The 15441-nt window shown below is 46.3% G+C and overlaps 1 protein-coding gene across 1 annotated transcript in view; it reads left to right on the forward strand.

The window, feature by feature from the left end:
• Positions 1 to 15441, forward strand: part of LOC124784291 (calcium-activated chloride channel regulator 1-like) — a 376328-nt gene that overhangs the window by 24055 nt on the left and 336832 nt on the right. The gene's annotated exons all lie outside the window — the stretch shown is intronic.

The raw sequence follows: 15441 nt of genomic DNA on the forward strand, positions 1-15441 counted from the left end.
CATCATGCCACGAAGAACAGTCGCGTGCAACGGTCGGATCCGCATCACCGCGTTACGCGCAAAAGGCTTGTCAACCAAGGAAGTTGTCCGAAGTGCGCACCGGAGTCGAAATGGTGTGTTGCGGACATGGAATCGGCTCCAGTTGACACGTATTTCTGAGGACTTACACCACATGTGCCGTTGTCGTTGGACAGTTGCAATGGATGATCGATGTCTACGACTTTTGAGTCAAAGTAACCGCGTTCTGAGCGCACCAGAACTGAATTCGGCCTTGGAAGAGGCCGGAGGACGTCATTCATGTATCGCATCTGTTAGGAGACTACTGCATGATGGCGACTCTCCATTCCGGACGACGGTGGCGTTCTCCACGCAGTACACGTCTGCAGGCGGGCAAGGCGTCGTGCACAATGGACGCCCCAGGTATGGCGTCAAGAGTTGTTTACGAGCGAAACGCAAATCTGTTTGTACCCTTATAACTGCAGACGACGTGCTTTAAGAAAACTCAGTATTATCGAAGGTCTCCACACTGTGTCCCACATGTGCAACATGGTGAGTGTGGTGGTGTGATGTGGCATTACAAGGGGACACCGTACACCTCTCGTGGTTGTTGAGGGCAATATCATTAGTATACGGGACGAGATTCTGCAACCATAAGTGGGACGGTATTGCCAAGACTCCGGTGACAATTTCATCTTGGTAGATGGATAATTCGCGTGCTCATCGTGCTGTTTCCGTGAACACGTTTCTTCAGCGTGCTAGGGCTACCAGAATGGAGTGGCGTGCCCATTTCCCGGATATGAATGCTATCTAACATGTGTGTGATCGATTGAAACGAGCTGTTTCTGGACGTCGACAACGACTAAATCGAAGCATTTTTAGGTGGGGAGTTTTTGAATTGTGGTTGCTAAGATACCGGTAGAGATCGGGTCTGAATTGCCATTACCAACCGCAGGAAACCATTGCGCTATAACCACTACAAAATGCTTTGTATGCTCCAATTTTCTTTGTTTTGTGGACTGCTTGTTTTTTTTTCTTTTTTTTTCTTATTTTGAAATGAATGAAGAGACAACTCCTGATGCATAAATGGATTCGAAAGCGACTCTCACCACAACAAAAGGAATCAACGATCCCTATGGTTATTATGTCAGTTTTGGTGTAGTGGAAGCACAGAACGCAGACGTAGGACGGCAGCCCTTCGAGGGGGAGGCGGGGCTTGTTCTCCTTCACCGCTCCTCTCACCTCGTGCAGTCTAAGTTCTCGTTTGTTAACGGTCGCAGCCGACTGTCACAATGCACTGTCCGTATAATACTGTGTACGATTTACCCAGAACCGCAATTGAAGAGTGGGACAGTTTGTACCAGTGCTGGCTTGATCGACGGTATGCCACGACGGATTCGGGCCTGTATTCGGGCAAGGAACCTTCCACCACGTACTGAGCTGTTCCCGGGCACTGTCAGAAACCCGCTGCGACAAATAGACGATATTGCCATTATACAATTTCTTTCCAGAATGAGATTTTTGCTCTGTAGCGGAGTGTGCGCTGATATGAAACTTCTTGGCAGATTAAAACTGTGTGCCGGATCGAGACTCGAACTCGGGACCTTTGCATTTCGCGGGCAAGCGCTCTACCATCTGAGCTACCCAAGCACGACTCACGCCCTGTCCTCGCAGCTTCACTTCTGCCAGTACCTTGTCTCCTACCTTCCAAACTTTACCGAAGCTCTCCTGCGAACCAGTTTCTGTAAAGTTTGGAAGGTAGGAGACGACGTACTGGCAGAAATAAAGCTGTGGAGCCGGGGCGTGAGTCGTGCTTGGGTAGCTCAGATGGTAGAGCACTTGCCCACAAAGACAAAAGTCCCGAGTTCGAGTTTCGGTCCGGCACACAGTTTTATCTGCCAGGAAGGTTTTACAATTTCTTTTCTTTTCTTTTTTTTTATTTCGTGGTATGGACACATTGCAGAAGATTATTTACCAGTATGCATCCTACAGAGATAGTTTTTTCTTTTCTGTGTTCTTAATTTCGACGTAAAGGGGTGATACAAAGTTTTCTTGGTGTGTGTGTGTCTAGTAAATTGAACTAATAACTCCCTTATCAAAATGAGTGTAATGTAAAATATATTGAAGGATCTGACAGCCCTAATCTTGTCAGGTTAAATACTGACGCTCCAGTGGCGTGTCCGGACACTGCACTGGCACTAGTTCATAATGCGCTCTGCAGAAGGGTCAGTATACCGTTGCAAACAGCATGCAGGTGCTGCTAGTGACGTGGCCTGGTAGAGAGGTAACAACTTGCCCGCCCGCTCTGCAGTTTGCAGACGGAAGAGAGTACAGCGTTCCCCTGCGGTGAGCAGCGCCTGCGCACCGGCAGTCCGGCAACCAGCACAGCTCACACGTCCAAGCGATGAGCACCGACAAGGGGAAGGCTAGCCGATTTAGTAGTGATGGTTACAATGGCCGTGTTTCTGCAGTGTGTCTCTTCGTGATAGAATGTCTGAGTGACATTATGTTTTGAAGATACAGACGCTGTACAATCACAGGCATCGTAACTATCATTGATGTATCCTTGTCTCGACGGGCTAAAATGACGATATAAAGCGTTTGGATCGATCCTAGTCGCTTCCTCGGATAGCCCAAGCTGTGTAGGCGACCGCTCGCAGTAAGTGGGAAATGCGGGTTCGAGTCCCGGTCCGACACAAAATTTTCTTGTATCGCAAACAGCTAACGTCAGTACATAGTCGCAGAATGCGAATCTATTTCGTAATGCTAACCGATTCGGCTGATGTTTCGCAAGTCGCTTATGCGTCATACAAAATGAAAGACTCTAAGATATTTTGGCTCTCTAAAATTTCAGAATTCTTCTCACAGTGCTGAATCTTCCCCTGTGTACGTCACTGTTCATGTCATCGGCCGAGAGAGAGGGTGGAGCAACTCTTTGCTCTCCTGCTCGCGACATTCTCCGACATGACTAATGATTTTTCTTGCTGCGCTGCGTGAAGTACTACCACCTGGCGTACTCAGACGAGTGGGAAGTGTGTCTGGCGCTCCCCGTGACGGGCTGGGTACAGCTTCGTGACTCACCAATAGATGTAGTCATGTGTGACGCAGCACAACACTAAATGGAAATTTATATGACCTAGCAGCTTTCGGCATTGAAATTATTTATCAGCTGCACTTGGAAATTCGTGACCGGACAGGGACTCAAACCGGGATTCTCTGCTTCTCATTAACGGCCGCCTCGGCCGTCTGGACACGCTTCGCGTCCGACTCAAATTCCCAAGTGCTACTCACCGCTGATATTGTAACCTCTCTCATTTTCCTCTTTGATTGCATCTCACTTTACTTTCGTAAGGGGACGAACGATGGTGTGCTTCCACACTGAAATAGCTGTATGCTCGTCGAGGCGTGTCTATGCAGTTACGTGTGTCAGGCACCACGAACATAAATGTAACAACACAATACGTCACAAGAATCAGTTCGAACGAAAGGTTCTGTATTAAATCGTTGAGGTTGGCAGCTGACGAATAAAGGACATGACTCAGCCATAGCGACAGCTCGGCCAGGAACAAAAATAACCAACTGGCATTTCGGGGTACTGTGAGTCAACAGTAGCTGTCATGCGTCTGACACTAGGGTCACGTGACGTCCCTTGCTAGCTACCTACGAGACACCATATTGAGTTCATCGTAAATGGGCCTAACATGCGTGTTATGACAGTACGTAGTTTCAGGCAACGGCACACTGAAAATTTATCACAAACATGTGTCACCCTAGGTACAATTTGTTATAATTAAAGGCCAGTTAATGTCACTTTTTTCTGTAAAATTCTTACGGAAATGTTAACATGAACAGTAATTAAACCCAAGATTGGTAGTGATCGCTGTGGTTAAAGACATGGAGTTGTAGAACAGAGGGTTGTAGATTCGAATCCTGGATTGTACTAAATACACATATCTTCGCGTTTGTAGCACATTTTGGGATTTTCTTACTCATATAAAATAGATATGTTCTACAATATTCTTTTATTTACATATAAGGGTGAGCTCTCTGAGCACCGATGAGTTTCTTCCATTTCGTGACTACAATCCGATCAAGAAACGACAGATGATAAGTGCTGCGAATGAAACAGCCAGCAATGGTATTTACATTCAGTAAATGGTATTTACAGTCAGTTCCAACGTAGCGTCCGCGGCTAACCGACCGCTTTCCACGAAGCTGGGCCGGGGCTGTTCCTCAGCTAAACAACGTAGCTTGACATGGTACCACGGTACTTTAGCTTTTTGTATTTGACCGTTCCTTATTCTGTCATGTATTCGTTTATTTTATGCTTCTGAAGGCTAGATTACTCTAGCTGAAACCTGGGTAAAGACCAGTAATATTTCACCACAGAGGCGGATTTTTGACATATTAATTTATCACAGTTGCTGACAGGGCTGCAACATGTAAAAAATTCTTGTATTTACATTTCTTCTTGTCACAAATATCTGGTCGTCTTTTTCCGAATATTTCGCCATTTCCGGTGGGTGACGTTAGCCAGAAATCTAAGAGTACAGCATAAATGACATTTTCATTCTTGCCTGTCACAAATATTTGGCTGTTAATTTCTTGTATTTACATTTCTTCTTGTCACAAATGTCTGGCCGTCTTTTTCCGAGTATTTCGCGATTTCCGGTGGGTGACGTTAGCCAGCATAGTACAGCATAAATGACATTTACATTCTTGCCTGTCACAAATATTTGGCTGTTAATTTCCGAATATGTCACGAGTACAGACGGTGTGGGTAGGCAAGATCTTATGAGCAGAGGTACATTTGTTGCAAATGGAAAGAGCAGCTATCATACCGCATTTATAGTCGTTGCTGTTTATTCGGAATACGTCGTGATTTTAGAAAATGTGGTTAGGTAGAGACCTAAGAACAAAGCTTAAATTGCTGAAAATGAAACGTGAAGCAATGTATAGTGTTGCTTGTCACACATAATTTGCTGCGATCGATTCTTTCACAACGCTTTTGTAAATCTGGCGATCGAGACAAAAATCGCACCACACAGCATGGCCGACTCATGATTTCAGAAGGACTGTGGGACATCACTTGACCGTTCTCCGATTTCAACTATTTTTTACTCTTCTGTAGGGCGAGATGCACGTAATGATAAGTCAAAAACTGAGCATTCCGAAGTCGACCGAGTTGTACCGACTTCTGTCGATTTAGAACTAGGGAGTCCAGGATTTTCCCTTTGTGGACAGACTGTAGTTCAGCGTCCACGTGCTGGTATCCTCAGAGCTGACTGTGTGGCGGTGGGGCGGCGCGGGCGGTCACTCACCGTCCCACACTGACGGCGCACTCCTGCTCTGCCACATACCGTGCGCTGTGGCGTTGCGGGTCTGTTTGCAGCGAGGGTACTTCGTCGAGAAACGCGCCTGTGTCGTCGCTAAAGTTTACCGCCCTCTGCGGCCGACGCCCACCTCTCGCGGGGAGTCATTTAAGTCCGGCCACTGCCCCTCACACCCACCCCTCCCGCCGGCGACGTTATTTCGACTACATTAGCAGACCGGCAAGCCCAACTGCAACGGCGGCGAGCCACACCCTCCTCCTCCCTTCTGCGCTCTTTTTTCTCCCCTTATTTGTTGCGCCTTATTTGTGTGCGCCGCGCTGGCGGAATGCAGGTGGAACAAACAGCAGCGCCGCAGCAGCGGCGCCCCTGGGAAGAACAAACAGACGCGGCCGTAGCTAATCAGCGGCGGAGTAAAAACCGCTAAAAACGCGGACGGTCCCGTCTGCTAGCCGCGGCGTTCCCACTAATTCCGCACGTACCCTGCGTTAGCAAGTTTTTCCCATTTCCCGTTATAAACAACGCGGGTAATGGAATAGTTGTGTAAATCATGCTTAGCGACGCAACTACAGCGTAGCTCGCTAAACAACTCCAGAGCTGCGGAGAGGCAACTGCTGACAGATCTCGTAGTGCGGGGATTTTCAGTCGACAGCGTTTGCCGCGCAGGGATGCAGTCCAATATTCCGCCAGCACACGTCGCTCCGCGGTCCTGGTTTAATCCCGAATCTCTCAACGAGTGAACGAAATTGATAGTTGACGGTGATGGAGAGGCAGTCCGGCTGTTCCCTTGGTGCTATTCGAGAGGAGTAGCTGGTTTCCATAGCACTGTCATTCCATACAGCATAGTGGCTCTTCATTCAGAATGGAAGCTAATAATCAAGCTGTCGTCTTGACCACAATTCTTTTTTTTTATTTCTTTCTTACGTAAAAAGTTTTAGATGGTGCTGAACCACGGTCATACAGTATTTCTTGAAAGAATACACCGAATGAGTACGCCGCCACTTGACTGTATACGTGGGTTGGATAAAAAGTGGTGGCAACACTGTTATAGCTCATACCAGACTTTATTCGCAGACGTTACGCCAGTGCATTCATCTCTGTCGGTGTCTCGCAAGGACCGTCGTATGGCACGGATGATGTCTTTTGTTGTAGCGCGTGTCACGAAGAGGTTCTTTCATTTTGGCGAAGAGGTCGTAACCTCACGGACATGTCGGGCGAATACGGTGTCTGTTCCAGTGTTCCCACCCTAACACCCTCACGTACGCAGGTGCTCTTGGACAGATGATGGGATGCAGTGCCAGAAGGTGCCGCCGCTCTCTCCTCAGTGCGGGGCGAAGGTGACTGTCGCAAGAAACGGCAGTAATAGGCTTCCTGTACATAGCGTTACGGCGCTTGAATTGGACTCCCTCACTTGTAGACAGAAGTCACTGCAGTTGCCTCAAAGACAGAAGTCGCTGCTCGCTGCACTACTTCAAGTGACCGTTGTTATCAGCTACAGACATCGTGTATGCCATTTGACTTTCATCTTTCATGATGTGTCACTGTTGCCACTATTCTTTATCCAACCCATCTATCTCTGTATAATGCCTGTGTACAGTCTAGATTCCTTCTTTCAGGCCTTTATCGAGTACAGGGATCTTAGACCAAATGTATATTTCAATGTTAGTCTTCTCTGCTTTTGGCTGATTTTTCCAGACATGATGTCCTTATACGATAATCAGCTACATTCCCACAAGACGTTAATATTGTACGACTTATATCATGTTAATCAAATGTGTTGAACTGTGCATATGAGATCTTGACATTACACAGCATAGTAAATAGTAAAATGACATTAATGATCTAATAACATTGTACTCGATAACGGGGTGAAATAATATATCATCCTGCACAGTACACAGCAGAATAAGTTAATGGTTTAAGATCATTGTACTCCATAATAGCTTGATAGCAAAAATGTAGACTGTACACAGAAAATATGCAGAAATATACATTCAAACGGCGGCGTATTCCATCAAAAAAATCTTCCTTACTCGTTTCGGCATTCCTCCAACTTTAAGCAACAGAATACTGTTGACACAAAGTGTAGCGTCTAACTTATCCTTACCAAGCTTAATAACAACAAGTGAGGAGATCAAAACCTATAGACAAAATGATTTAGATGCTGTATCTGTACGGTGAGAAAAGCGGCAACTCACTCTAAATAATGAAAAGTGTGAGTTTATACAGCACCAGAAGGAATGCGTTAAATTTCGGTTGCACGATAAATCACACAAATCTAAAGACCGTCAATTCAACTAAATACGTAGCGATTACAATTGCGAACGTCTTAAATTGGAACTGTCACATAGATAATGTTGCAGGTAAAGCAAACCAAAGACTAATTTATTGGCAGAACAGTTAGAAGATGCGACACACCTACTAAAGAATCTGCGTACGCTATGCTTGTCGGTACAGGATCCTTAACAGACGGGATTGACGGAGGACATCGAAAAGGTTCAAAGAAGGGCGACACGTTTTTTTTCCGTCGCTAATTAGGACAGAGAGTATCCAGGATATACGCAAGTTGGGATGGTGAACGTTAAAAAAAGACTTTTCCATTGCGGCGAAATACTTTCACGTAATACATTCTTCTCTGTATGCGAAAATATTTTGTTCCCGCCCACCTACATAACGAACAATAGTTGTAACAAAATAAATTAGAGCACATTCGGAAAGAGTTACTGTAAGTGTGCATTTCTCCGGCGCGCTGGTTCCAGAGCGGAACGGTAGAGAAATAGTCTGCCATGCACCTGATGTGAACTGAAGAGTAGTCATGTAGATGTAGATGTATCGACAGCATTGTGTTCCTTTGATAGTGGCAAAATGCCAAAATGCGTAAGGAATACATAAAATAGATATTTTGTTCTCAAGAAGACAGTGTCATTATTAGTACGCAAAATGAGCGCCACGTCTCAAAGCTGTCATGCAATATGTATAGATGATAATAGTGACAGAAAACAGTAATAAGCTAATACTGACACTTCTTCAACTGTCAGCCGGGTCGGCCGCGGCTTTTATTCGTAAAGCCTGATATTTGACGTGGAGAAAGTATGACAGCAGTAACGAAGGCCTTCGTCTAAATTTTCTTGACTAAAACTACTGTCAACTCGAATACGAGGTTTTACGCGTTAACCTATTCTACCAAATGAGTTTTTGTTACTATGTGTGTTAAGTCGATTTTATAAATCTAGTTCCTATTGAAACTAATCGTCAGTAAAGCATTGTTCACTAAAAGCAGCTTATGGTGGCACCGTTAATTCGCTACAGATGAGGTAAAAAGCGAGCAACGTTCGGAAACGTCTTGTTTCCATTCCATCGCGAAGTCACTGTTATTATGTGTGGACAACTTGCGTGGCCATATCGCTCTGTCAACACTGTTATGTTAACCGAACGTAGCGACCTCCGCCGAGTCCCGGACTCTGACGTCACACCAGAGCGGCAAGCCCATTGGCCCGCGTGTCTGTCGTGGTGCTGGCCCATTGCCGGAGCGTTTTAAGACGCTCCAATGAGGCGCCGCCGCGTGCTTTGACGGCCGGCGTCGCGTGACGGCGTCTATCAGTCGGCGTCGGTCAGGGGGAGGACTCGCGCTATTATTAAGCGGTGCGCTGACCGCCCCTACCCCTCCCCCTCCCCCACCCCCACCCCCAACTCCTACTACTGTGCCCTCTGTCACTCTCATCGATTCCACGACCATCACCGCCCACGGCGAAAGGAAAGCAATTTGCCGCCGCGCCGATCGGCGAGCGCAAAACAATGATTTTCGAGTAATGGCCCCCGACGTTTCGCGAAATAGCCCCCCTGCCGCGTGGTTCGTGACAGTGACCCCCGTCCCCCATCCCTCTCCCCCCTCTCTCCCATTGTCGCCGGATGTCCCACAAGGATCGACATTCCGCCTTGACGACTCCACAGAATGCCTAATACAATTACCTGACTGCATCTTTACTAATTCACGACGCCGGAAGACAGTGTTCCCGTTTATAGAAACGTACACGAAACTGACGCCGTAAACCAATCAACCAGTTAATTTTCAATTCAACTTTAATTCTCTCTGCTAGCGTTCGTATTTGAGTCATCAACTTTCACCGTTCTCGCCTCTTGCGATCCAGTCATAGCAGCAGAGAAAAATTTCTGGTAGTACCGGAAATTGAAACCTGATCCCCTGCAGACGAGAGAGACACGCTGCCCACTGAGATACGAAAGAAGAGTATGGCAGCAACGGAACAGAATATTACGGCGACCGGGAAGTAATGTCTGTTTTTAACATTAAGCTCAAACGGATAAATTCTTAACAAGTTTCTGTTTTTAATCAGTGATGTAATCAACCTCGTTGTAAACCAGTTGCTATCTAATGGCCAAATTTTCAGTGCTAGAGCCATAAAAACCAATTTTTTTTAGCAAAATATCTGCAGATGGCGTTTTGGACATCATTCACATTTTTACAATTTTTGTCACATATGAAATGTTACAGCAGACGGAATAATTCAGTACCTCTCAACTCCATTCGTTAATTTTCTTGAGGGTTCATCTTGCGCAGTGCGGTCTTACATTATCGTCTTTTCTTTTTCTGTAGACAACCGCTGAGCACCTTTAAATAACAAAATTAATGTATTAGATGTAATTGTTCACAGTAAAGACCTGCATTCATTGTTTGTCCAGGTTTCAGTGCTTCAAAATGAACGACACCGCGAATACTCCACCAAACACATTAAGGGTTTTTTTTGGGTTCAAACCTGACTTAACTGTACTTCGTGGCGATTCGGTAAAGAGACCACTGCTTTTCGCCTTTTGGATCATCCTAGATTATATGAGCAAAATGCACTTCTGTATTTGTGCCACTGAAGCAAATAGTTGCATGTCACAGATAGGTTAGCTTTGTTTGTCTCCACCAGTCTGTCGCAAATGCTCGTGGTTGGTTGAACAAGGTTGGTTAAGAGTTTTTGACAATTCCTCGACTCGGATTTCCCTTCCACATCCGCCCTTAACATCTCGTTGTCTGAAGTTGTTGGTCTTCCTGATGGGTGCGAGTCGCAAAGATCAAAAGTATCGAATTACAACTTAGAAAACCACCTTTGGCATTTACGAACTTCTAATGCACTTGAATAAACATGGCAAAAGCGTACGATGCTGGATATGTAGCTCTTCTAGTATTTGGCTGGCCATTTCACCATAAATTCCAAAAAAATAAGGTTTAATTTGATGTTGAGGAAAAAACTCCGCTGTGTGGACCTATATATGGTTACTTTATTTAGAAAGCACGACCGGTTTCACACCGTAAGTTTCATCACAATGTGAAGTAAATTACAACATGATAAAAACTAAACTCCGCCCGAACAGGCTACGAAGGCCCAACGGTACCGACCGGTCGCCGTGTCGTCCGCAGACCGCAGGCGTCACTGGATACGGATATAGAGGGACTACCGGCCGCATGTCAGTTTACGAGAGCAGAGGCGCTACTTCTCAGTCAAGCTGTTCCTCAGTTTGCCTCACAACTGCTGAGTGCACGTCGCTTGCCAACAGCGCTCCGCAGACTGGATCGTCACCCGTCCAAGTGCTAGCAAAGCCCGGCAGCGCTTAGCTTCGGTGATCCGACGGGAACCGGTGTTACCACCACAGCAAGGCCGTTGACAATTAAAACATGATACTGGAGTGCAATTGATAGTAAACTTTTCCACTGTTTCCTAGGAATTTCACTCCATTCTAAAAATCATATAGCCGCCCACGTGAGCTGCTACACGGTTTTTAGAATGGTATGAAATTTCTAGGAATCAGTGGAAAAGCTTAATATCAATTATGCTGCCGCATCACGTTGTAATTGACTTCTCCTGATGATCTACGAGGCGTATTCGGAAAGTAAGGTTCGATTAGATGCGAAATGGAAACCACTGTGAAAATCCGATGGAACTTCGCACAGATGTGCTGGGCAGTGTCTTTAGTGTGCCTCTCGATCGATTCAAGTCGCTCTTTACAGTTCAGAGTTCAGGGTGATCACGTAGAAGCGCTTAAAACAACAGTGGCCCCCGCCAAGTATGTGTATCTGGTGAGAGATTTCGCCTGAAGCTATGCAGTCCACATAACATAAATGTCATGCATTTCTTTCTTCAAGACAAGTTTCAGCCGCATTCTGCAGAGGCACCTGCCGCAAATCACGCTAATTACTGCCAGTCGTGAATCGGCGTGTGACACCTCGCCAATCCCAGAAGCTCTGAGTGCTCTGATTCGGTATCTAATAGGCGAAACTGGAATAGGATTGCAATTGTGAACTGCGCTACGACATTCACGAGCGAATCGTCAGAAGCTAGATATCCGTATTGCAGGTGAACTGAAAAGTACCAAGGCCAAAAATCCCGCGTAGTGTTTAGCGGTCGAAGACGGGTTCAAAATAGTGAGTATACATCTCTAGCATCCTAGAGAAAGCCTTGGCCAGCATAAGCTGAGATGTACACAATGTTTCGAAAACTGAAGCTGAAGTACAGCTTTTTTATTTATTATTATTACTATTATTATTTTACTTTTTCTAGTACCATGGAAGCACTTAGTTTACTCGTATTTCTCTGATAATTTTGAACATTTTGAGTTATTTCCATTGTCAAACGTTTTCTCTAGGTCGACAAAACCTATGAATGTGCCTTGATTTTTCTAAGCGATGGTTCTATTAACAAGCACTGAGTCACAACTGCTTCTCTGGTCCCTATACCTTTCCGAAACCTAAACTGATCGACATCTCATGATACGTTACACAACATTAAAAATTACGTGGAGGAGTGGAGACCTGGTAAAATGAGTAGTTTATCAGAGAAGTCTACGCAACGCTCTTACGAGAGGAGGAGAGAGAAAGAGAGAGAGAGAGAGAGAGAGAGAGAGAGAGAGAGAGATGATGATGATGATGATGATGGTGGTGATGATGAAGTCTTCTGGTTATAAGTCGAGTCAAGGCGTCGTTTCGACAAGTTTCCTACACGTGATCTTCAGGCGGAGTGCCGAGTACCTTCCAGTAGGAGATTTGTCGAAACGTTGTCGCAGAATGACGCCTTGACTGGTCTGATAACCAGAGAACACTTCATCATCGAAATTCGCCGAGAAAGCCTACATTCCAGAAAGTTAGAGAGAGTTTTGTGGGACATCTGTTGCGGCAATCCAGGAATAGTTACTCTGACGTTGGAAGCAGAAATAAAGAGGGAAAATACAGGGTGTTACAAAAAGGTACAGCCAAACTTTCAGGAAACATTCCTCACACACAAAGAAAGAAAATATGTTATGTGGACATGTGTCCGGAAACGCTTACTTTCCATGTTAGAGCTCATTTTATTACTTCTCTTCAAATCACTTTAATCATGGAATGGAAACACACAGCTACAGAACGTACCAGCGTGACTTCAAACACTTTGTTACAGGAAATGTTCAAAATGTCCTCCGTTAGCGAGGATACATGCATGCGCACTCCGTCGCATGGAACCCCTGATGCGCTGATGCAGCCCTGGAGAATGGCGTATTGTATCACAGCCGTCCACAATACGAGCACGAAGAGTCTCTACATTTGGTACCGGGGTTGCGTAGACAAGATCTTTCAAATGCCCCCATAAATGAAAGTCAAGAGCGTTGAGGTCAGGAGAGCGTGGAGGTCATGGAATTGGTCCGCCTCTACCAATCCATCGGTCACCGAATCTGTTGTTGAGAAGCGTACGAACACTTCGACTGAAATGTGCAGGAGCTCCACCGTGCATGAACCACATGTTGTGTCGTACTTGTAAAGGCACATATTCTAGCAGCACAGGTAGAGTATCCCGTATGAAATCATGATAACGTGCTCCATTGAGCGTAGGTGGAAGAACATGGGGCCCTATCAAGACATCACCAACAATGGCTGCCCAAACGTTCACAGAAAATCTGTGTTGATGACGTGATTGCACAATTGCGTGCGGAATCTCGTCAGCCCATACATGTTGATTGTGAAAATTTACAATTTGATCACGTTGGAATGAAGCCTCATCAGTAAAGAGAAAATTTGCACTGAAATGAGAATTGACACATTGTCGGATGAACCATTCGCAGAAGTGTACCCGTGGAGGCCAATTAGCTGCTGATAGTGCCTGCACACGCTGTACATGGTACGAAAACAACTGGTTCTCCCGTAGCACTCTCCATACAGTGACGTGGTCAACGTTACCTTGTACGGCAGCAACTTCTCTGACGCTGACATTTGGGTTATCGTCAACTGCACGAAGAATTGCCTCGTCCATTGCAGGTGTCCTCGTCGTTCTAGGTCTTCCCCAGTCGCGAGTCATAGGCTGGAATGTTCCGTGCTCCCTAAGACGCCGATCAATTGCTTCGAACGTCTTCCTGTCGGGACACCTTCGTTCTCGATACAAACGTACCGCGCCACGGCTATTGCCCCGTGCTAATCCATACATCAAATGGGTATCTGCCAACTCCGCATTTGTGAACATTGCACTGACTGCAAAACCACGTTCGTGATGAACACCAACCTGTTGATGCTACATGCTGGTGTGCTTGATGCTAGTACTGTAGAGCAATGAGTCGCATGTCAACACAAGCACCGAAGTCAACATTACATTCCTTCACTTGGGCCAACTGGCGGTGAATCGAGGAAGTACAGTACATACTGACGAAACTAAAATGAGCTCTAACATGGAAATTAAGCGTTTCCGGACACATGTCCACATAACATCTTTTCTTTATTTGTGTGTGGGGAATGTTTCCTGAAAGTTTGTCCGTACGTTTTTGTAACACGCGGTAGTGACAGGGGGAGACAGAGATGAGAACATAGCAGACTAGTTATAGAAGGTATTGGTTGCATGAGTTACGAACAAATGAAACAATTTACACAAGGGTGGTGGAGATGGAGTAGGATGGTTGTAAAAGAAAAAATTAAAACACAGCTTCCTCTCGCGACCGTACTGTTTCAGTGACAGGCCCCACACATGGCTGGCACACGTACTGTACGCTACACTGCACTGACGGGGGTGCAGGTCGCCCGGATTGGGTCGACCGCATTCCTCACAGCGGGCACCTGCTATCGACCGGCGGTTCGACTCCGATAAAACACCGGCTGGCCGCGGCATGAATCACGCGGTCTCCTCTTGCAGACAACCGCGTGCCACCCCCACCCCTACCCCCCTCAGGCCGCGCTGCGCGCCCTGCCGGGCTGTACTGAGCTGTTTCCCTGGTCGGCCGTAATGACGGCCGACCCCGCTGATTGGTTTATTCAAAACGCGGACAGCAGTTGTCGCCCTCGACGCCCCGCTGCACTCAATTCCAGCCCCCCGCGGCCGACGCCAGCAATTCGGACGGACCGTGCGCGGGAGAGGGCCGCTCACACGCGAAATGAGCCGACGCAGTCGCACACGCTCGCCGCCAGAGAAAACTGTTATCCTTCGCCTATTTTTCCATCCCTTGGTTTTTCTGCCCCTTTTTTTCCCTCCATAAATCTCCCGCCGAGGCGTATCGCGCGTTGGGAAATTACCGTGCCTGGGGATTAGCCCCTTCCTGCACAACTCTCTCCTCCCTAGCCGCGGCTGATACACACGCCGGGAATTATGTCGCCGGCAGGGAATTGCACGTCGGAGATGTATGGCTCCCGCACAGGAGCCGGTAGGCAGCCTGAGAGCGACCCACATTTGTTTCCTACCGCATCAAAATTCCCTCTCCTTACCCTGTGTGAACTGCAGCTCTCTTTAACAGTGGACCACACGTCCCCAGAAATATCATCTAAACAATCTCGTAGATACCAAGGGCAGAACAGTGCGAGAACCATTGCACAGTCTGCTTAACATCTCGTGTGTCCAACTTCTTCACAGGGACAGTGGCGCCCCGGCAAAATTTTGCCAATGTGCTACAATGTGGTGGTCTAGGGTAGTAACCGTAAGTAAACTCAATACATTAATTTTACCTATATGAATTGAACTGTTTAAAAGTACTTACATTTTATAATTAATAGTTTAACATTGTGAGGAATAAAATAAAATAGAAATATAGCAGCAGGAATGGAACCGGTGCCAACGCATTGCGAATTAGTCAGTCAGTGCACTAGACCATTTCTTTTTATTTTTGTTTC

Source organism: Schistocerca piceifrons, chromosome 1 (genome assembly GCF_021461385.2).
Source record: "Schistocerca piceifrons isolate TAMUIC-IGC-003096 chromosome 1, iqSchPice1.1, whole genome shotgun sequence".
Lineage (NCBI taxonomy): Eukaryota > Metazoa > Arthropoda > Insecta > Orthoptera > Acrididae > Schistocerca > Schistocerca piceifrons.